Below are 22,556 nucleotides of genomic sequence, written 5' to 3' on the forward strand. Positions count from 1 at the left end.
ATCAGCCGGCTAGGAGAGAAGGCTCTCTCCCTGTACCGACTCATGAAAAAGTCCACCCACTTCGAGTGGAACGACCAAGCAGACCAAGCTTTTCACGAGTTGAAGAAGATGCTGACCACGCCACCTGTCTTGGCGGCGCCGACTGAGAAAGAGCCCATGCTCCTTTACATTGCCACGACTAGCCGAGTGGTTAGCACAGTTATTATGGTCCAACGCCCAGAATAAGGCCGGGCTCAGTTAGTCGAAAGGCCGGTGTATTATTTGAGCGAAGTACTGTCCACCTCGACGCAAAACTACCCGCACTACCAGAAGATGTGTTATGGAGTATACTTTGCCGCCAAGAAGCTGAAGCCCTACTTTCAAGAGCATCCCATCACGGTCGTATGAACTACCACGCTTGCCGAGATCATAGGCAGCCGAGATGCATCCGTCCGGGTGGCTAAGTGGGCCATTGCGCTGGCTCCTTACACGATCTTCTACCAGCCTCGCACCGCCATCAAGTCCCAAGCATTGGCCGACTTCCTTGTCGACTGGGCCGAAACCCAGTACCTACCACCGGCTCCCGACTCCACTCATTGGCGGATGCACTTCGATGGATCGAAGATGCGCACCGGCTTGGGAGCCGGCATCGTCCTCACCTCTCCCAAGGGCGACAAACTCAGATACACATTGCAAATTCATTTTGCCGCCGCCAACAACATGGCCGAGTACGAGGCGCTCATACATGGGCTCCGGCTAGCCAAAGAGCTCGGCATCCGCCGGATCCTGTGCTATGGCGACTCGGATTTGGTAATCCAACAATCATCTGGCGACTGGGACGCCAAGGACGCAAACATGGCGAGGTACCGATTCCTCGTTCAGCAAATCAGCGGATACTTTGAAGGATGCGAGTTCCTCCACGTGGCTCGGGCCGACAACGAGCAAGCAGATGCCCTGGCACGAATCGGCTCCACTCGACAAGCTATACCAACCGGCGTCTCTCTCCAACGCCTCCTCAAACCGTCTATCAAGCCGTCTCTAGAATCAGACTCCATCTTCGTACCGCCTGACCCTGATGCAGTCGGATCCGACTTGGGGAACCCAGCAGGCGGCTCGGGGACTTCGACAGGCGGCCCGGGGACTGCCGTAGTCGCACCCGGCTCGGGGACTTCAAAACCCGGCCTGGGGACTGCAGCAGTCGGCTCGGGGACTGCAACGACACAACAGGCGATGGCCGACTCCAATCTTCACCACCCAACCCACCCACCCTGGTCGCAGTAGCCGTATTGGCAATAGAAGAAGTCATAGCTCCATCATGGGCCCAACCCATCCTCAACTTCCTGGTAAACAGAGAGCTGCCGACTGACGAGATCTCGACAAGACAAGTTCAACACCGAGCCGGAGCGTACACAATAATAAACAGAGAACTCGTTAGGCGCAGTGTCACTGGAGTCTTCCAGCGCTGCGTCGAGCCAGAGAAGGGCATAGCAATCCTTAAGGACATCCACCAAGGCGAATGCGGCCACCACGCGGCCTCAAGATCACTTGTCGCCAAAGCTTTCTGCCATGGTTTCTTCTGGCCGACTGCTTTGGAAGACGCCAAGGAATTAGTCAAATGCTGCAAACGGTGCCAAGTCATCAGCTCCAAGCAACACCTGCCAGCTTCTGCACTCAAGACCACCCCCCTCACCTGGCCCTTTGCCGTCTGGGGATTGGACATGGTGGGCCCATTCAAGACGGCGCGCGGCGGCATGACACATCTGCTGGTCGCCGTGGACAAATTCACCAAGTGGATTGAAGTGAAGCCAATCAAGAAGCTGAACGGGCCGACTGCCGTGACATTCATTGCAGATATCACCACCCGGTATGGCGTACCACACAACATCATCACCGACAATGGCACGAATTTTGCCAAAGGAGCACTGGCACGTTTCTGCGCGACACAGGGCATCCGACTGGACTTAGCGTCCGTTGCCCACCCGCAGTCAAATGGCCAAGTCGAGCGAGCAAACGGCCTCATCCTCTCCGGCATCAAGCCGCGACTGGTCATACCACTGGAGCGTTCGGCCGGCTGCTAGCTCGACGAGCTGCCGGCCGTCCTCTGGAGTCTGCGTACTACCCCGAACAAGTCAACCGGCTTCACCCCTTTCTTCCTTGTATATGGTGCCGAGGCTGTCATCCCAACTGACATCGAGTTCGACTCACCTCGGGTCACCATGTACACGGAGGCGGAGGCAAAGGAAGCGCGTGAAGACGGCGTTGACCTGCTGGAAGAGGGTCGGCTGTTAGCACTCAGCCGGTCCGCCATCTACCAGCAGGGTTTGCGTCGTTACCACAACCAGAAGGTCAAGCCAAGATCCTTCCAAGAAGGTGATCTTGTGCTCCGGCTGATCCAGCGAACAGCCGGCCAGCACAAGCTCTCGGCCCCTTGGGAAGGCCCTTCGTCATCAGCAAGGCCCTAGGCAACGACTCCTACTACCTAATCGACGCACAGAAGCCGAAGGCACGCAAGACAGATGACTCCGGCAAGGAGTCGGAACGACCATGGAACGTCAATCTCCTCCGAAAATTTTACAGTTAAAAGCAGTATGTACCATGCTACCTTTTGTATTAAGTACAAGACAACGGGGCCCCCGAGGAGCACTCGGGGACTACCCTCTTTTATCTATGTATGACGAGTGTCATACCTATGAATGTATTACTACATTTGTTTTTCTGTCCGGCACCGGGTTCGATCAGTCGGCCCGGGGACTTGCCGCCTTGAGTTATATTAAAGTTCTACCTGCAGTCAGATAAGTAGTGTGCCGGCACCCAAGCCCTCTCTTGTTGAAAGTCGCAGCTCGAAGAATCGACTGTCTGACTGGCAAGAGTCAAAGGCAGGAAAGGATGTCCACACGAAAAACGGCTAAGGACTAACGAACTTATATAACACACGCCGGCGTCCCACCCCCCAACCGGCTGTCAGAACAGCCGGCTGCCGGCTTCCCATTCACGTTGCTACAATCCAAGAAAGCTAGAGTACTTGCCCTCCCAAACGGCCAAGCCCTTCCCCAGCCACAGACTGCAGAGCAGCTGTCCGGCTGGGAAGGCGGCGACCAAGGGAGGGCGGCAAAGGAAACAGCCAAAAGGATGAAAAGCAAATACAATCAGAAGCCAAGCACATGCATGATTATATTTACACAAAAGGCCTTCAAAAGGCCGGCATTCAACATAGTTTGAATACACCCCCAGTGGGTGGAACTGCGCAAACTTAACAAATATAGTTCAAAGAGTAATAAACAGAAAAGCAAAGATGGCGGATCAGGCTAAAGGTGCAACAGGCGAGCCAGGCAGGTCGGTGGAGACGGCAGTGCTGGCTGGAGGAGTGGCCGGCTGGCGAGTCTCGGCTTGATCATCACCGGCTGCAGGCGGCACGCTCGCACGCGCCACGTTGCTGGAGGCACGATCAAGCTGAGGCTGGCCGGTTGCTCCACCGTCTGGCACAGCGTCTTCACCATCCTCTCCCTCCTCCTCTTCGCCCTCGTCGCTGGAGTCGATCTCCTCCGCCGAGTCCTCACCATCCGCTGGGTTTAGCCCAAACCACTCCTCCGGCTGAGCAACACCGTCATCATCCACCTCAGGGGCAAAGGCACTGGTGCCGGTGTAGTCGGCGATCGCCGAGGCGCGCTGGATGATAGCCGGCCGCACCGCCTCCAGCTCCTCATCGGCCTCCTGCCACCAGGTGGCCAGCTGGTCCAAATTTAGCTCAGGATACCAAGCCTTGACGAACTCCAGCGCCCGCCTGGCGCCTGACCGAGCTGCAGAAGTTTTCCAGGCCTCGAAGCGGCCAACCGCTACCTCTAGCCAGTCGGCAGTCCGACTGGGGGTACAGGGAACCACCTCGCCGGGCCAGAGGGCGGCCAGCACTTGCGCCCCAACGCGCTGAAGACGGCGGAGCATGCGGTGAGCCGGCTGGAGGCGGGCTTGGATCGCCAGAAGCTGCTCTTCAAGCGACCGGTGAGCATCCGGCGCGATCTCAGCACCAACCTGCCTTTGCGCCTCGCGGTGGGCCTTGACGACTTGGTTGGCGGCAACAGAGTAACCCGGGAAGTACTCTGCACAAGTAAGAAAGGAAGAGAAAAAACACAAAGTCAAACAATTAACCAAATGGCAGGCGGCAAGCAAAGGAACGAAGAAGAAGAAGGCCTACCGTCAACCAAATCTTCGATCTGGCCGTAGCTGTTGATTAGCGACTGTCTTGCCTCAGCCCAGCTCGCTGCCTCGGTCTCGTATTCGACTTGGAGGGCGGCCTCACTGTCCTGCGCCGCTTTCAGGGCCACATTATGGCTCTCCTCCTGGTTGGCCAGCTTCTTGATCAAGCGGTCACGCTCCTGAGCCAAGGCGTTGCACTCGGCTTCCTTGGCGTGAAGGGTGGTCTGGGCCCCACCCAACTGCTCCCTCAGGTCGGCATTGGCCTCTGCAGATATGGCAAAGAACAAAAAAGCAATAAGAAAGAAGTCGCCAGGAAAGATCCGGCCGACTGCTCAGCAATCGGCCCGAATCTCGGGGACTACACCCAGTGGGTGCGCTGACGCGCCCCCACGTGAGATAAAAGATGAAGCACTTACTCCGGCTCTTAGTCAGATCAGTGGTCTTCTGATTCAGCTCCCGAACCTGGGAGTTGAAGGTATCCGCGCGGAGTTTGTGATAGTCCTGCAAAAAGGACAGAGGAGCGAATAAGAACGAGATAGCAATCGAAGTCTACTAAGAAGTTCCAAGCCGCCTGCTCAGCAGCCGACTCGGAACTCGGGGACTACACCTAGTGGGTGCGCTGACGCGCCCCCATGGAAGAAATCAAGAGCAAGAAACAAAAAGCAGGAAGACTCACCCAAATGGCCGTCCGTGTCACGAGGAACTCTTGATTATACTGCCTCAGCATGGTGGCCTGAGATTGAAGCCGGTTCTGGACTTCTTGCGCCGCCACGTTCAGCACGGCCGTCCCACCACCCAGCGTCCACCCCGAGCTGGCGCTGGCCGTATCCAGATCCTGGGCCGACGAGCTAGAGCCCGCGGCCTTCTGCGGGTCCGGCGCCGAAGTCGCCTTCCCCGCGCGCTGGCGCGAGGGCGACCCGACCACCAGGTCTGCCCTCGCAGCCGGATCGCCCCCAACCGGTTGCACGGGCGGCGCGCTAGGCCGGCTGCCTTGGTCCGCCCAGTCGGCGATGGCGGTGCCGCCTCCCTCTCCCAGACGACGGCGTCGTCCTCCTCCCTCTCCATCCCCAGCTAGTCGCCTCCGGCGGGGGCTCCAGGATCTCAGGCACCACAGCGCGCAGGGGGACGACAAGCAGGGCCTCCGCCGCCCTCTCTGCGGCTGCAGCCTCCGCCTGGGCCTTGGCCGCTGCGTCGGCTTGTGCCTCCGCCGACTCCTCCGCCAGATCCTGTGCCGCATTGGCAGCGTCCGCCCTCAGCTCCTCCGCCTCCCGCGCCTCCCGCGCATTTCGCTCCGTCGCCGCTTGAAGCTCGGCACGTGGGTCCACGCGGCGGGCGCTTGCGGATCCTCCCGCCGGTCCAACCACGGAGCGGCAGCGGTCCGCTCAAGAGAGAGTGGAGCCCTGTTTGATAAGTCAAGACAAGGATTCAGAAGATATCAACAAAAAAGAAGAAGGAATACGTGAGAAAATTGACACTTACGCCGAAACCATTTGTGGCTGCTTCACCACCTTGCGATAGCGGGCAGCCTTCGCGGCTGCCTCGTCCCGCTTGGTCGCCGCCGCCGTGCTCTTGGGATTCTTTGGCCGACTGCCGGATAGGCCCGGCGCGGCCCGGCGCTTCTGCGCGCCGCCTCGGGCAGCCGGTGCGGCAGATGAACCCGCGCCATGATCGGACGCCGGCTGGCGGCGCGGGACGACTTCCGCCTCGTCATCATCCGGCCAGTTGTCGAAGCTGGCTCCAAGCTCGGAGCCGCCTGGCTCGCGGCCTCCCACCACGGTGTTGTCGTCCAGAGCGGCCGCCCCCAAGTCGGGGTCGTCCAAATCGTGCGTCACCCGGTCGGGGAGATATTGGCGCTCCACCCCCGCTACCCGGCTGCCGGTCGAAGGAGGGGGCTCTGCCAAGACAAACCGACTGGTCAGAGTTGGCCAAGAGAAACTTGGTGACAAAAGTAAAGAAGAGAAGAAAAGGAAAGCTTACCATAGGCGGAGGATGGGCACGGGAGTACGGCTCCTTGCCAAACTGCCACTCGTCGGTGAGCTTGCAGTTCGCAAGGTAGTTCACCATGAGAGCTACCTCGGCATGAGAGATCTCCTTGGTGCACATCTGACTCGGATCGAGTTGGCCGCTCATTTGACAAATCATATGAGGGCGGCTTTGGAGCGGGAGCACCCGGCGCACCACGAAGGCGGCCAGCAGGTCGGGCCCAGTCAGGCCCTCCGACTGTACCATTACCCGGAGTCGCGCGACGGCGGTGGCTCCAGCAGGCGACAGCGTTCTGGCCCGATAGGACCACTAGGGCCGCCTCCCAGCCGGCGGGCCGGCTACGTAAGCCGGCAAGTGGACGAAGTCGCCTTGCGGTGCGACGTTCTTCACATAGAAGTAGGACTTCTGCCAGAGCTTCACCGACTGGATCAGCGTGATGGGAGGAAAAGGGTTGTCGGCTACCGGCCTCTGCACTGCAATGAAGGCGCCGCTCTGAGCCGGCACAACCTGCATGGTGGTGCCGAGCTTGGACTGGAAGAATTCCCCCCAGAGCTCGAGGGTGGGAAGGACGCCAAGGAAGCCCTAGCACAAAGTGACGAAGGCAGACAGCAGCACCACCGTGTTTGGAGTGCGGTGGTGCGGCTGGAGCTGGTAGAATTCGAGGAAGGAGCGGAAGAAGCCGCTCGCAGGCAAGCCAAGGCCGCGCAGGAAGTGTGAGCAGAAGATTACCCGCTCGCCCTCCTCCGGCGCCGGCGAGATCTCCCTCTCCGGCGCAAGACGGACCCGCACATGGTCCCTGCCGGGCAACCGCCGCGTCTTGCGGAGGAAGTCGATGTGGTCCGCGTGGACGTTGGAGCCGTCCCAGTCTCCGCCGCGCAACATGAGGGCAAGAAGCCGATGAGAAGGGCGCGGCAACGGCGAAACCACGGCCCCGCGGCGGCGAGGCTGCGGGGTAGTGCGAAGACTAGAGGGATGGCGTGGCGGCGAGGGGCTGCAGCAACGGTGAGGAAGAAGAAGAAGATGGCAGAGCAAGGGTGAGCGTGCGAGCGTCTGCCGCTCCCCCTCCTCCCCCTATTTATAGCCTCGTGCGGCGAAGCCGAAGAGGCGAGGCGTGGGGGGGACGTGGGATTAACTGCGCCCACTCCCCCACGTCCCACGATCATTGCGCCCTAACGGTGTGCGGAAACTGCTGTTGGAAGGCGAATGGCCCGTTTTGGGCCACAGAAGATCCACACCTAGGCCTAGGCGTGGAAGTGGTGCGCCCCGGCCAGCCGTCCCGTCACGTGGGCTGGCAGGCTCTTCCAGCCGGAGGGTGCCACGTGGCGCGCGGGTGGCAAGTGGCCGGCCTGCAACCCGGCGTGCGCGCCAGCTGGCTCCCGCCTTCAGACTTCAAAACCTCACCAAGACGGCGTACCTGATCAAAGCCGGCTCCTAGCTGCTGGCTCTTCAAGATAGGAAGCTGACTGAGCTTCTCATCCTCCTTTCAGCCTCAAAGCCCAACCAGCTTCAGGGACTACTGTCGGAGTAAATGGCCACGGGTAGCCTAACTGATTCCCCCTGGCTCTTCAAAAATTATCGGGCCGATCGAGCCTTCAAGCACCCAAAGCACAGGGCCGCCTTCCCCTGGCCGGCTATCTCACGGACCGACTACTGGAAGACGGCCCGGCCCTAAAAACCCTCCCGAAGAGAGCCACAAGATGGCCGACTCCAAGAAGCCGGCCACAAGAGGACCGACTCCTAGAAGCCGGCCATAAGAAGACTGGCTCCCGGCAAGCGGCCAAGATTGCACCCTCAAGGGCTGCACCCACATAACGATGACGAGATGGGGCATGGCTACAGTACAGCCTGCCATCCCGAATCCCGGAGCATGCATGGCCACAGTGCGCCGTACGGGTCGGCCATCCCCCATCCGGCGCGGCACTATTGCCATGTTGACCATGACGCCACCCACGACAGGCTGTCAGTACGGCCCGCGGGCGGCGGGCCCCTTCAGCCAGAGAGAAGCTCGAAGACGGCCAAGCCTCCCCTAGTCGGCCTGGGGCGTAGCCGGCTCCCAATAGCCGGCTACCTCCTCCCTCGAAGTATGTGCATCATTAAGGAGACAAGACGAGGTAAGGCTACAGCGAGAGCCCGCCAGGCGGCGGCACTGTAGCCATGCTTACCTCGACAAAGCCCTCGTCATCAGGGGCGAGGCTACAGTAACCAGCCACCGGCAAGACCCCCAGGCGGTGGGGCCGGCCTGTCGGCCAAGAGGCCGGCAGCCGGCGGGACCCACCAGTCGGCGGGCCCCAGTGCCGGCGGAGAAGCCGGCGAATACAAACACTGACGGCTAGGACCTGCGTCCAGCCAGATTACAATTGTACCCCTGGGGGTATGCCTATATAAACCCCCCGGGGCACCCATGCAAAGGGTTGATCTCTGAGAGTTTTAGACACCACATAGAGAGAAGAGGAGAGCTAGCCTTGCCCTTCTTCCTCCTCTAGCCAAACAGCTCAAGGAGCCACTTGTAGCCACTTGTGTTGATCTAGTGATCATGCGGAGACCCCGCAGAGCAGGACTAGGGGTGTTATCTCCACGGAGAGCCCCGAACCTGGGTAAGATTCGTCGGCGTGCATGCCTTCGCCTTATCCCGTTTCCAGGCACCGGCGATGTCTTACTGGCTCCCACAATGATAAGCCACCCGTTGGCATATGTCGCACCTACCACCCGACACTCAGCGGCCCCAGCAAGAGCCTTGCCGGCGCAACTTGCCCAACGCCAGCAGAGCGAGCCACCCTTGAGCCCAAGGTTTCCAAACGCCGTCAACAACTACGTTGGAGCCAGGGCTCGGGAGGCACCTTCGTGGTGGCGTGCAGATCTTTGTCAAGATCATCGACACACAAGATCAGATGAGGACCAGAAGACGACGACCCTCGGCGGGATCCTAGCCGAGGAATCCACAAGATCCCCGGCAAGGTCCTTGCCGGGGACGACCACGACGCCGCTACAAGACCCTTGCCGGGCCCCGGCAAGGCCCTTGCCGAAGACAACAGCGGGGCCGTAGCCAGGCCCGCGTCTGCCAAAGATGCCACCGCCGTCCCCAAGCAGCTGCTAGCCCAACCAGCTGGGCAGGCACCTGCGTGGCGACGGGCGGCCTCCACACCAACCCAGCAAGCACCTGCGTGGTGGCATGCAAATCTTCGTGAAGACTCCACCACCGCGCCATCTCAGCTGCCTGCCTGCCTGCCTACATGGCACCACACGCATCGCTGGCCTGGGCGCGTGTCGAAGCGAGACAGGGCGCCGATTGACGGGACGGGCCCCGTTCCCGTCCCCGATAAAGCAAGGGGACACCTAAGCGACGCATTCAATGCATCTTGTCCCGTAATACCGAGCGATAAGCTCGCGCACTGTACGCCTTTCCACCTCCTCTGTGCCACTGTGGCGACCCCTTTTGCCGATAAAAGGAGGCCTGAGGCGACCAGGAGAAGGATTCGGCTTTTTTGGACTACGCATCCACCGTAGCTGGTTGGGGAGCTCAACAACTCTCTCAAATACACACCAAAGCAGGACTAGGGTATTACGCATCCTTGCGGCTCGAACCTGGGTAAACGAACTGTGTTCTGACTCCTAAACCTGCTCTTCTCACAACCCCGCGCCCCGTCAACCGTAGTAGGGATTCCTATGATCCTATAGGTGTCGTTTCCCCGACATCATGGCGAACTGGTTCCCCATGGCCCTCAAGGATGGCGCACGCTCGTGGCTCCTGAACCTCCCCGCGGGATCGATCTCCTCCTGAGATGAGAAGCGAGCGCCTTTCGTCGCCAACTTCCAGGGCACTCGTGACCGCCCGCCGGCTGCGGGCGACCTGCGGCGCATCAAGCAGCAGCCAGGAGAGACCTTGCAAAAATACACCCAGCGCTTCAAGAGTGTTCGCCTCAAGATTCCCAAGCTATCAGACGAGGCCATCATATTAGCTTTCAGTGATGGCGTCCGGGACGTCAAGATGAAGGAAGGGCTCACCATACATGAGGACCTGTGCACAGCTCTGGAGATGTTCAACATGGCGACCAAGTGCAGCTAAGGAAGGTCGCCTCTCCCTCCTGGAGCTTCCGGAGGCTGACCCAAAAGACAAGAAAACCAAGGCCAAGGACATGAAGTGCAAGGGGCCAGCTGTGCTCACACCCGAACATGAGCTGAAGTACGGCTGCGACCACCCGGAGTCATCCAAGGGCAGCCGCCCGTTCTGCGTCTTCCACAACGTTCACAACCTCAACACCAATGACTGCCAGGAGCTCAGGGCCATCCGTGACGGGCGCCTCGGTCATCGCCCCGAGCGCAACGATCGAGGCTACGACCGCGGAGGAGGCCGAGGCAGAGGACGTTGGGACAACCGCGACCCCCACCAGGACTGGCGCGATCAGCATCATGAGGACCTCTGGCCGGGCCAGCCTCGCGAGGGCCCCTTGAGGGATCAGCCTTGTGAGGACCGTCCTCAAGGCAACGCCGGCCTTCCTCCGCTGCCGCCGCCACCAAGAAGGAATGATGACCACCACCAAGATGATGGGGCTGGGGGCTTCCAAGAGCCTCGTGCCATCGCTTGCATCCTCGGTGGCGCTCAGGCCCCACCCTCCCATCGCATGTTCAAGCAGTTTGCTCGCGAGGTTAACGCGGCCCTCCCCAAGCTCGAGGCAACGCGTCCGCTCAAGTGGTCCAAGTACGCCATCACCTTCGACTCTTCTAACCAGCTCAAGTGCGCGGCCACTGTTGGCGCCCTCCCAATGCTCTGCTCGCCTACCATCAGCAACATCCTCGTCACCAAGACACTCATCGATGGTGGCGCGTGGCTCGATGTTCTCTCCATCGAGACATTCGACAGGCTCCAGGTGTCATACGACCAGCTTCAGCCTACCAAGCCCTTCTCAGGATTGACCAACGGCTCCACCATCCCGATAGGGTAGACCCGCCTCCATGTCACCTTCGGCAAGCGCGACAACTACTGCACTGAGCTCATCGACTTTGACGTCGCCCACATTCGCCTCCCGTACAATGCCATCCTCAGGTATCCGGCCCTGGCCACGTTCATGGCTGCGAGTCACCATGGCTACAATGTCGTCAAGATGCCAGGAAGCTGCGGCATCATCACGGTTGCCTGTGTCGGATTGCGGGTTCCAGCAAACCCTTGTGAGGTTTGAACTGTGGGGTGCGCACTAAGAACTCTCTCTCCCTAGCTCGCTCTGTAGCGCCCAAGATGCGATTGTATCCCAATCACGTGATGAACTCATGATCGGGGCACAATCCCATTTTGAGCGCATAGCAAGGTGGACATCATTACAACATACCATGTACTAAATAGATGAGAATATAAGATAAAGGCTTACACTCGCCACAAGCTACAACATCAATACAACAGTTCATCATTACATAGCAATCATCATACAGAAGAGCAGGATCCGACTATGGATGAAAATAAAAGAAAAAGAAGAACAACATCCACCATACTAATGCCAGGCTCCCCGACCCGGAACCTAATCCCTTGATCGAACAAGAAGAACTCCAAAAGCAATCAAGCATCGCTCTCACGTCATATCATCGCATTACCTATACCTGCAACTGTTGTTGTAGTAATCTGTGAGCCACGAGGACTCAGCTATCCCATTACCATGGGTATCAAGACTACCAAAGCTTAAAGCGTATGGAATGGATAAGTGGTGAGGTTGCAGCAAGCGGCTAAGCATTGTGTGGTGGCTAACTTATGAGTACAAGAGTAAGATGAGAAGCTACGCAAACGGTCGCTAACTAGTAATGATCAAGAAGTGATCCTAAACTACTTACGTTCAAACATAACCCAACCGTATTCTCCTCTCGAACTTCTCCGAAAAGGGAAAGTCATGGTAACGCACGCGGTTGGTGTATTTTAATTGAGTTTACTTTAAGTACTCTACAACCGGATATTAACAAATTCCCATCTGCCACATAACCGCGGGCACGGCTCTCGAAAGTTTAAACCCTGCAGGGGTGTCCCAACTTAGCCCATGACAAGCTCATGATCCGCGAAGACAATCCTCCATCGCGTGGCCCTCCGATCAGACTCGGAATCCTGGTGCACAAGACATTTCCACAATGGAAAAACTAATGCAGCAAGACCTCCCGGCATGCCAACACCCTGATAGTAGTCGCGCGTATCTCGTTTCTGCCCACGTCCGGATGGGAAAGCCTACGAGTAAAACCAGATCCTCGGGTTGCCACGTGGTGGCCTCGCAGTCTGCCCGTTTGGGACCAACACCATCAGCACTGGCCCCCCTGTATTATGTTAAATTACTCCTCGGGTAGTTCTAACTCCCTATGCGTCAAATTTAATATCATGTTTAGTTATTGTGTTCAGCAAATTATAAAACCAATGTTGGGCCTTGCCGGAAGAGTTTTATTGAAAGCGAACTGTCAAGAGGGGCCCATAAACCCTCACCGTGTTAGGGACGCAAAATCAAGGAATATAACACCGGTACGACGGAAACTAGGGCGGCATGAGTGGAACAAAACACCAGGCAAAAGGCTGAGCCTTCCACCCCTTACCAAGTATATATGTGCATTAAATAAATAAGAGATATTGTGATATCCCATGATATCCATGTCCCAACATAGAACAAACTGGAATTGCACCTGCAACTAGCAATGCTATAAGAGGGGCTGAGCAAAGCGGTAACATAGCGAAACAACAGTTTGCAAGGATGGTGGAAAAGGTTAGAGGCTATCATGGCAATTTGGGAGGCTTGATAAACAAGTGGTAGGTAGCGCGACATAGCGATAGCATCGAGACAACTAGCATAGCAAAGATAGTAGTCAGATCCAAGGTAACGGTCATCTTGCCTGAAATCCCGCTAGGAAGAAGACCGGATCCATGAAGTAGACGAACCAACGTAGCCGAACGGATCCTCACAATCGCAAGTAACCGGACCTATTGAGAAGAAGCGCAACCGGAAAGAAGCAAACAATATGGTTAACAACCATCACATAAACATGACATGATACACAATCATGTATGATGCATGTTCGGTTTAAAAAAGCATGGCATGACAAAGTGCAACAAACAATACTACAAATTAAGTGGAGCTCAATATGCGACGAGTTGCATATTGACAAAACACCACATTCAATTATTTAATTTGCTCTTGTTTAAGCTACTCAATAATATTCAATGTTGTTAAACATGGCAAGAGATGGAGCATAATTAAACTAACTATTTAGTCAAGTTTAAATAAGGCCAAAAATATCAAACAACAATTCCGATAATCCCCATTTGCATTTAGCAATTTAATGCAAACAACAATTTTGAACATTTTAAATGTTGTTAACATGATGTGGATGACATATACAAGTTTTATGCAATTTTTAAGAAAATGTGGACATGAGCATATTATGAAGCATTTGTCACCATGGTGGAAAGAAAGCGTGCCACGGTAACGAATCCGAAAATGATGCCACGACAACATATCGGTTCTGGTAGCAAATGGAGATACCGGTGTAAAAGGAAGTGTGGCGGGAGCGTGTCATGCAAGGATGGTGGGGTGATCCCGGATACTAGGTTCCCACATGTCAATGGCATGGAAAACGAGGAACGGTCAAGCGGCGATTCGAACATGGTGCAAACATGGGCATCTCATACAACACATCCTATGCATTCATTCACGAGCAGTCATCTCGTCATTATACCTTTGAAGCTTGCATTTTCGGAGCGGATCAGGCTCGTCGAGGGAAGTAGTGGTTCACGTTTCGAAGAGGAACTTGACGAATCTGAGGTCTCCGGCGTAGTGGTATACATTTCGTAGACGAATTTGGCGATCTAAAGAGGGTACTTGCCGGATCCACAACACTGTAACCGTTCGTGGCAGAGGAACTTGATGTTCACGGTTCTCCCAAAAATTTCATGGTACTTGGGGTCTTCGGACTTGCCGATCTCGGTTCTTGTGACGGTAGTGGTATAAGGTCACCGTGGAACTTGCGTTCCGGTCCTGTAGTCGTACTAGGCATCCATGGATATCCGAGGAACTTGGCGTATCCAAAACGAGCAAGGCAAAAAACCCTCGTTCAGTGGTGGTCGAACTTGGCAAAAACCATGAAGGCGTCCTTGGGCGTTCCTGGTTGCGGCGGCTTGACCGCGACAAGAGGGGCGAAGAGGTCGGCGGGGCAACAAGGTGGGTGGAGCTCTTGTGCGTGCTGGCCGTGAAGGGGCAGCAACCGAAGATGGTCGGGTCGGGCGTCGGGGTTGAAGGCCGGTGGATGCTGTCCTGCCGAGGACGAAGCCGAAGAAGCAGGGGAGGGGCTGGGAAGCAGCGGCTGCAGTAGGAGCTTGGTGTCGTCCAAGGCGATGCAGGCGGGGCTCGGTCAACGAGAGCAGTCGAGGCACCAGCTCCTGTCGTTCGAGGCAGGGTGAAGCAGAGGGCATCGCGGCTGAGCGTGCTGATGCAGAAGCGGTGTCGCGGGGCAGAGCTTGGTCGCGGTGGCGGCTGGGTTCCTGCCGGTGGAGGACCAGGAACATGCGAGCAGAGGAGGTGGGGTCAGCGCCTGAGCTCTTGTCGTGTCCGTGGCTCTGGACGACGACGATGTGAGGCAGGGCGCCCCGAGCGGTTGCGCTGGCGTCGGGACTTGGCGGGAAGACGGCAAGGGGCTCCAGGAAGGAGATGGCGGCGGGCGGAGGCACGGGTCCAGGCGGTTCGACTGCGGAGGGAGGAGCGGCGCGGCTCCGGCTGGCGCGGAGGCGGAGAGGCGCGGGGTGAACTTGTTAACGAGGCGGCCCTGGTCGCGGGCGCGCGAGGAAGAGAACGAGGCGATCGCGAGGTGGCTGACAACGGAGAGCACCTCAGGCTCAGGGGAGGAGGACGGCGGATCGCGGGAGAAGATGGCCGGGAGCAGGGGATCGGGCGAGGCGCGGCGCTGCTCTCTCTTTCTGACGGCGCATCGAGGGAGGAGGGGATCGAGCGGGGCTCTCCCTGGCTCGATGCGTGCGTGTGTGGGTGTGGCGGCGGTGTGGAGGACGAGAGGGAGAGGTCGAGAGGAGGGGTCGGGCCTAGGGTTTAGGAGGGTTAGGTAGGCCTGGGAGGCCGGCCCATTGGAGAGGGAGGCTGTTGGGCTCTCCACTCCCTCTCAAATTTCCTTTAACAGAAAAGCATTAGAGAGAAGAAAAGGAAGAGGGGGTTAGGGAAAGTATTTGAGCATGCGGATAATTTTCCCGGACTCATAAAAATGAGCTTGATCCAAGAAAATAGAAGTGAGCGTGTGTGTAAAGATTGGATTCGAACACGTTTGAATTAAATTCAAATGAGTTTGAATAAGAAGTGGGTATTTGGTAGGTCCAAAAATATTGAGAATTTAGGAGGAGCCTCGATAAATGGGAAAAGAATTGTTGGCAAAGTTTGGAAGTGCAACTTGAAGCATAAGAGGCATGGAAATAAATTGCAAGTGAGTTCATGGGTAATTTCCAAAGATAATGGAATATTATAATATAGCTCCCTACTAATATTGGGAGACTTTTATATGTTGTAAAGGGAAATCGCCATGTGCATTTCCCTCGATTTAAATAGATCAAGAATCTGCGCAATTTATTTAGTTGAGTTTTAAAAAGGGTTGTATGATGACATGATGCAATGCAAATGATGCAAAGATGAATGCGACGAACAAAACAAAGCACACGACGAATCTCGGAATCCATGGAAGGCATCTGGAGCGCCGATCTTGGGGCATCACAACTCTCCTCCACTTACAAGAGATCTTTACCCGAGATCTAAGGCTGGCACCGGGGAGAAACGGAAGAGGAAGAGGTAAGACAAAGTTGCTTCTTTGACAAACGAGTGAAACCAATGAACCTTGAGAGGTTGAAAACTTGAAAGAAAGAACACAACAGAGTTGAACGAAATTGAGAGCACTCCGGTAGAAAAGAGAAACAAGTAACACCATGTGAACCTTGGAGGTTGCAAAGCTATGAATGACGAGCACAATGGACAAGAAGGAATTGAAACCACTCTGGTTGAAACGAGATAAACAAGGAACAAGGAAGAACAAAATCGAACAGCACACCGGCTGAAAAGAGATGCAAGACTTGATAAGATGACAGAACTTGAATGAGAGCACAACACCGGTAAAATGGATAAGCAAGGAAAAGAACATGATATTGTCAAAACGAGGTGATGGGTGAAGAGAGCAACATCATAATGCCTCCGGAACGAAAGAATAGAAGCTAGATTGTTGGGATAAAGAGATGGAGAAGAAAACAACATCTTCTACCACAATTGAATTTGAGAGAGCATCCTTAAAAATAAGGATTGAACGGAGTTGTTGGAAGATCAATACGAAAGGATATGATCCTCGTGGGCTTATGGAGACATCTCAAAATTATGAGGTGACAACCAGCCACTACCAAAAGATTGATTAGCTGAGAGGAACGAAGAGACGTAAAAACTTCTTTCACCGCGAGAATAGGAGGAAACTTGGATCATTGAAACACCATAATAGCAACATTCCTTAGGGAAGGCTTTAAGTGAAATCTATACCAAGATAACACCAACGAAGAAATTATTGGGTTGAAAAGATCTCGTGAACGAATTGAAAATGATGGGTTTAAAATATGTCACTCTTGAAAACTTGTGAATCATGAAACACGAAGGGAAATTATCAAGAATGACATAACACCACCTCAAAAGATAATGCAGAACAATTGTAGTTCGGAATGCAAGATGAAGAATGCTTGAGCTCCTCCAATAAGAATCTTGGCGAACACTTCGAGAAGGAATTAAATCCTAGATGAACCACCATGAAGAAACTCTCGAAGAACTCCGGATAGATAAAAAGATGGTCGCAAAGAAAGGAAGCTTGAAAAGAATAAGATGAATCCTTGCATTGATTTTAAATAACTTGGAGCTCCGGTAAAGAAAGATGGAACCCTTCAAATCGAGGATTTATTCATCTTGAACAAACTTCGAAAAGAAGGAATTAAATCACTTTGAGGAAAACAAGAATAAGATTTACGTTATGCTTACCTTCACCAAATTAAATTGATGACAAGCAAAGGATTTGCCATAATACTTATTCTCATTGAAAAAGGATTGAGGAGAGATATAGCGCAAACTTGGGAAAATCTTGAACGAATCACCGGCAGGACTTTGGGAAGAATGAAAGAATTGATACATTAACAGAGGAAGAGAAATCTTGAGTGAACCACCGTAAGAATTGAAAACGATTGAGGAAAAGAGAACGAATCGCTGGGAAGAGTTACCAATGAACGGAGATACTTGAGGGAATTTAGATACAGGAGAACGAAGAGATCACGAGCTGGCTAGAGAATACTTCAACGATGCACTGGAAGAGTTGGAGGACAAGAGCTGAAAGTTGAGAATGAAGAATTCTAAAATGATGGCCTTAGGGGAAATAAAATGGAAAGAACTCGCAAAATTCTCCGGATGGGTGTAAAAATAATTCTCACAATCAAGACAATTGTGAGGATGGCATTAAGCTAGCACCACGAATCTTCGAGAGAACGGACAAGATTTAAGAGAAACTCTTCTTCGGTCTTCAAAATCCGAGAATGACGACGAGAAACACCACCATGAATAGTTGAAGCACTCCAGAATGAAGAATAAAAAGGTTGAACCAACGATGAAAAGAATGTGAAAGATCTTGGAGAAAGACACATGACTGATGACAATTCATTCTTACATCAAACTTTGAAAAGAATTTGGGAATCGCTCCGGACAAATTAGAAGAGTCAGGTAAGATCCTGGGAATAGACCTGTGGGTTAGGGCCCACTCAAAAGAAAACACCGTTGGAAATAATTGCTTAAAATAGAGATTGCGCAGGTTAAATTAAGTGGCTTGAATTAGATAACAACCTCAAAATAGGTTGAACGGATTGAGAATAGAAACACAAGTCTTCTGAGATATCTTCAGCACCCCGGAACAAATGAATAGCGAGAGGTGAAAGATTAAGAGGTACACCGGCATAAGAAAGCACTTGAAACGAGGAAGGGGATAAGATCAACACCTACAACTTGAATTGAATCCATCGGAAAAGAATGCGAGAATGAAGAATGGTAAACTTGAAGTTCCTAAGCATCTTCATGAGAAATCACCGGATAAGAACATTGAATGGAAAAATGAAGAGACTGCCCATGAATAAAATGGATACTTGGTTAAGATATATGAGTCCTTGATGTAACAGGTGGGATGGTGGGAAAACAAAGGCAACTTGGGACGGAAGAAATGAACACCGTTGAGAGAATTGAGAATTGATCCAGCAAATATTGAAAGGATATGGTTAACTTGAAGAATAGCACACCGGTTGGAAGAATTGACATGATAATCCCGATGATAAAAAAGGATTAGCATTCACATCGAAATATGAGAACATCTCTTAGGAAAGGTATGGAATCAACACTTGACATTGAAGCAAGTCGAATACCACAACTCAAAACAAAACAAAACAAAGGATTGGCTTGCAGAATAAGCCGGAACAAACATATGATAGACCCCACATCGTATCATGTGTCTGCTGGAAAGATATCCTACGTGATACTTGAATTCCCACTTAAAAACTATCGAAACTTTCTGGTTATGCAATCTGGTGTTGGGGATACAAGGAGGCACAAATACATCACACAACTAACAAGCCCTACGCTCCAATTGTATCCATCCGTCAACACATAACCAAGAAACCACGGGAAATTGTGTACCTCAGACCTTCGAAAACATCCGATATACTAGATGTGGCAATACATCTGATCGCTCTCCCCAGTACTAAGTGTCGTCAAACTACTCTCATCACAAAGAGTATAGAAGCGTTTTCGATGTCGGCGAACTTCGGTATTCCGGAACTGAAACGATAAGCATTGTGACAAAAACACCTTGGAGCTCAACTCCCCGGGACACTGCCACAACCCTTAAATGTCAGGAGGCACCAAGACAGAATCCCCGTCACAACGATATCGCAACGATCCAACAATACCCGCATGATCCTAAAAAAATAAAGTGAAAAAGAGGAGAGTCAAGTAAAAAACATCTACGTCAGGAGTCCTCACCAGGGTGACGAAGGGGATAAGGAGTAAAAGAATTCCTACTCTCCGATATATAACGAGACTCAAAATAGTTTTCTTCTAGACTCAACAACGGCAGAGGTTCGATCAATCAAGGGGGCTCCTAAGGTCGGTAAGGCTCTGATACCAACTTGTAGCGCCCAAGATGCGATTCTATCCCAATCACGTGATGAACTCGTGATTGGGGCACAATCGCATTTCGAGCACATAGCAAGGTGGATAGCATTACAACATACAATGTACTGAATAGATGAGAATACAAGATGAAGGATTACACTCGCCACAAGCTACAACATCAATACAATAGTTCATCAATACACAGCAATCACCATACAGAAAAGCAGGATCTGACTACGGATGAAAACAAACAAAAAAGAAGAACGACACACACGCTGCTAATCCCAGGCTCCTCGACCCGGAACCTAATCCCTTGATCGAAGAAGAAGAACACCAAAAGCAATCAAGCATCACTCTCACAGCAGATCATCGCATTACCTGTACCTGCAACTGTTGTTGTAGTAATTAGTGAGCCACGAGGACTCAGCAATCCCATTACCATGGGTATCAAGACTAGAAAAGCTTAAAGGGTGTGGAATGGATAAGTGGTGAGGTTGCAGCAAGTGGTTAAGCATTGTGTGGTGGCTAACTTACGAGTACAAGAGTAAGATGAGAAGCTACGCAAACGGTCGCAAACTAGTAATGATCAAGAAGTGATCCTGAACAACTTACGTTCAAACATAACCCAACCGTGTTGTCCTCTCAAACTTCTCCGAAAAGAGAAAGTCACGGTTACGCACGCGGTTGGTGTATTTTAATTGAGTTTATTTCAAGTACTCTACAACCGGATATTAACAAATTCCCATCTGCCACGTAACCACGGGCACGGCTCTTGAAAGTTTAAACCCTGCAGGGGTGTCCCAACTTTGCCCATGACAAGCTCACGATCCGCGGAGACAATCGTCCATCGCGAGACCGTCCAATCAGACTTGGAATCCCGGTGCATAGGACATTTCGACAATGGTAAAACTAATCCAGCTAGAGCTCCCAGCGTGCCGACACCCTGATAGTAGCCGTGCATATCTCGTCTCAGGCATGTCCGGATGGGAAAGCCTACGAGTAAAACCAGATCATCGGGTTGCCCCGTCATGGCCCCGCAGTCTGCCCGTTTGGGACCAACACCATCAGCACTGGCCCCTGTATTATGTTAAATTACTCCTCGGGTAGCGCTAACTTCATGGTGGAAAGAAAGTGTTCCACGACAACGAATCCGAAAATGATGCCACGGCAACATATCGGTTCCGGTACCTCATGGAGATACCGGTGCAAAAGGAAGTGTGGCGGGAGCGTGTCATGCAAGAATGGTGGGGTGATCCCGGATACTGGGTTCCCACATGTCGATGGCATGGAAAACGTGGAACGAGCAAGCGGCGATTCGAACATGGGCATCTCCGACAACACATCACATGCATTCTTTCACAAGCGGTCGTCTCGTCATTATACCTTTGAAGCATGCATTTTCGGAGCGGATCGGGTTCGTCGAGGGAAGTAGTGGTTCGCGTTTCGAAGAGGAACTTGACGGATCTGAGGTCTCCGACGTAGTGTACACATTTCATAGACGAACTTGGCGATCCGGAGAGGGTACTTGTCGGATCCACAACACTTTAACCGTTCGTGGCAGAGGAACTTGATGTTCACGGTTCTCCCAAAGATGTCGTGGTACTTGGGGTCTTCGGACTTGCCGATCTTGGTTCTTGTGACGGTAGTGGTACAAGGTCACCGCGGAACTTGCGTTCCGGTCCTGTAGTCGTACTAGGCATCGGTGGATCTCCGAGGAACTTGGCGTATCCAAATGAGCAAGGCAAAAAACCCTCGTTCAGCGGTGGTCGAACTTGGCAAAAACCACGAAGGCGTCCTTGGGCGTTCCTGGTTGCCGCGTCTTGGCAACGACAAGAAGGGCGACGAGGCCAGTGGGGCAGCAAGGTGGGTGGAGCTCTTGTTTGTACTGGTCGTGAAGGGGTAGCAATCAAAGATGGCCGGGTTGGGCACCGGGGTTGAAGGCTGGTGGATGCTGTCCGGCCGAGGATGAAGCCGGAGAAGCAGGGGAGGAGCTGGGAAGCAGCGGCTGCACCAGGAGCTTGGGGTCGTCCATGGCGATGCAGGCGGGCCGCGATCAACGGGAGCAGTCGAGGCACCAGCTCCTGTCATTCCACGCAGGGTCAAGCAGAGGGCGTCGCGACTGAGTGTGCTGATGCGGAAGCGGTGTCCTGGGGCAGACCTTGGTCGTGGTGGCGGTTGGGTTCCTGCCAGTGGAGGACCGGGAACAGGCAAGCAGAGGAGGCGGGGCCGGCGCCTGAGCTGTTGTCGTGTCCGTGGCTCTGGACGAAGACGATGTGAGGCAGGGCGCCGCGAGCGGCGACGCTGGCGTCGGGACTTGGCGTAGAAGACGGCGAGGGGCTCTAGGAAGGAGATGGCAGCGGGCGGAGGCACCGGTTTGGGTGGTTCAACTGCGAAGGGAGGAGCAGCGCGGCTCTGACTGGCGCGGAGGCGGAGAGGCGCGAGGCGAGCTTGCTGACGAGGCGGCCCTGGTCGCGGGCGCGCGAGGAAGAGAAGGAGGCGAGCGCGAGGTGGCTGACGACGGAGAGCACCTCAGGGTCGGGGGAGGAGGATGGTGGGTCGCGGGCGAAGATGGCCGGGAGCAGGGGATCGGGCGAGGCGCAACGCTGCTCTCTCTCTCTCTCTCTCTCTCTGTGTCTCTGACGGTGCATCGAGGGAGGAGGGGATCGAGCGTGATGAGGACATCAATACCATTGTTACACCCACAACCCCTGCTGCTATACATACTGGACCAATTACTAGAGCTCGCGCACGCCAATTAAATTATTAGGTACTTTTGTTTCTTGGTAATGATTCTAATGTTCATGAGAATATGATGCTGCCTAAATTGGATACATTTGTTTTGCTTACAAATGAAGGGCCTAGCTTTGAGAAGGATGAACATTGGAGCAAGAACAAGCATGGAGATGATGGCATGCGCATGGGGGACAAGAACGGAGTTACAAGTGATGATTTCAGGACATTGAAGCCACCATAATGCGTGCATGAAGCCTTGGACGAAATATACAAGATGCTACTTCATAACTTTCGTCCAGAGGCTATTCTAGGTGCTGCGTCACCTTATTATTGGGCCAGGCCCATGTAATTTCGAAGTACTTGAGTATAGGCTATTTTTAGAGTCCGTATGTGTGGGGAAACAAGAGATAGGGTTGGTTTCGGACCCCTTCCCCAAGGGCCACGAAATTCCCCCCTCTTCCTCCATATATACAACCCTTAGGGCATCGTTTAGAC

The sequence above is a fragment of the Aegilops tauschii genome, chromosome 4, assembly GCF_002575655.3.
Source record: "Aegilops tauschii subsp. strangulata cultivar AL8/78 chromosome 4, Aet v6.0, whole genome shotgun sequence".
Taxonomy (NCBI): Eukaryota; Viridiplantae; Streptophyta; class Magnoliopsida; order Poales; family Poaceae; genus Aegilops; species Aegilops tauschii.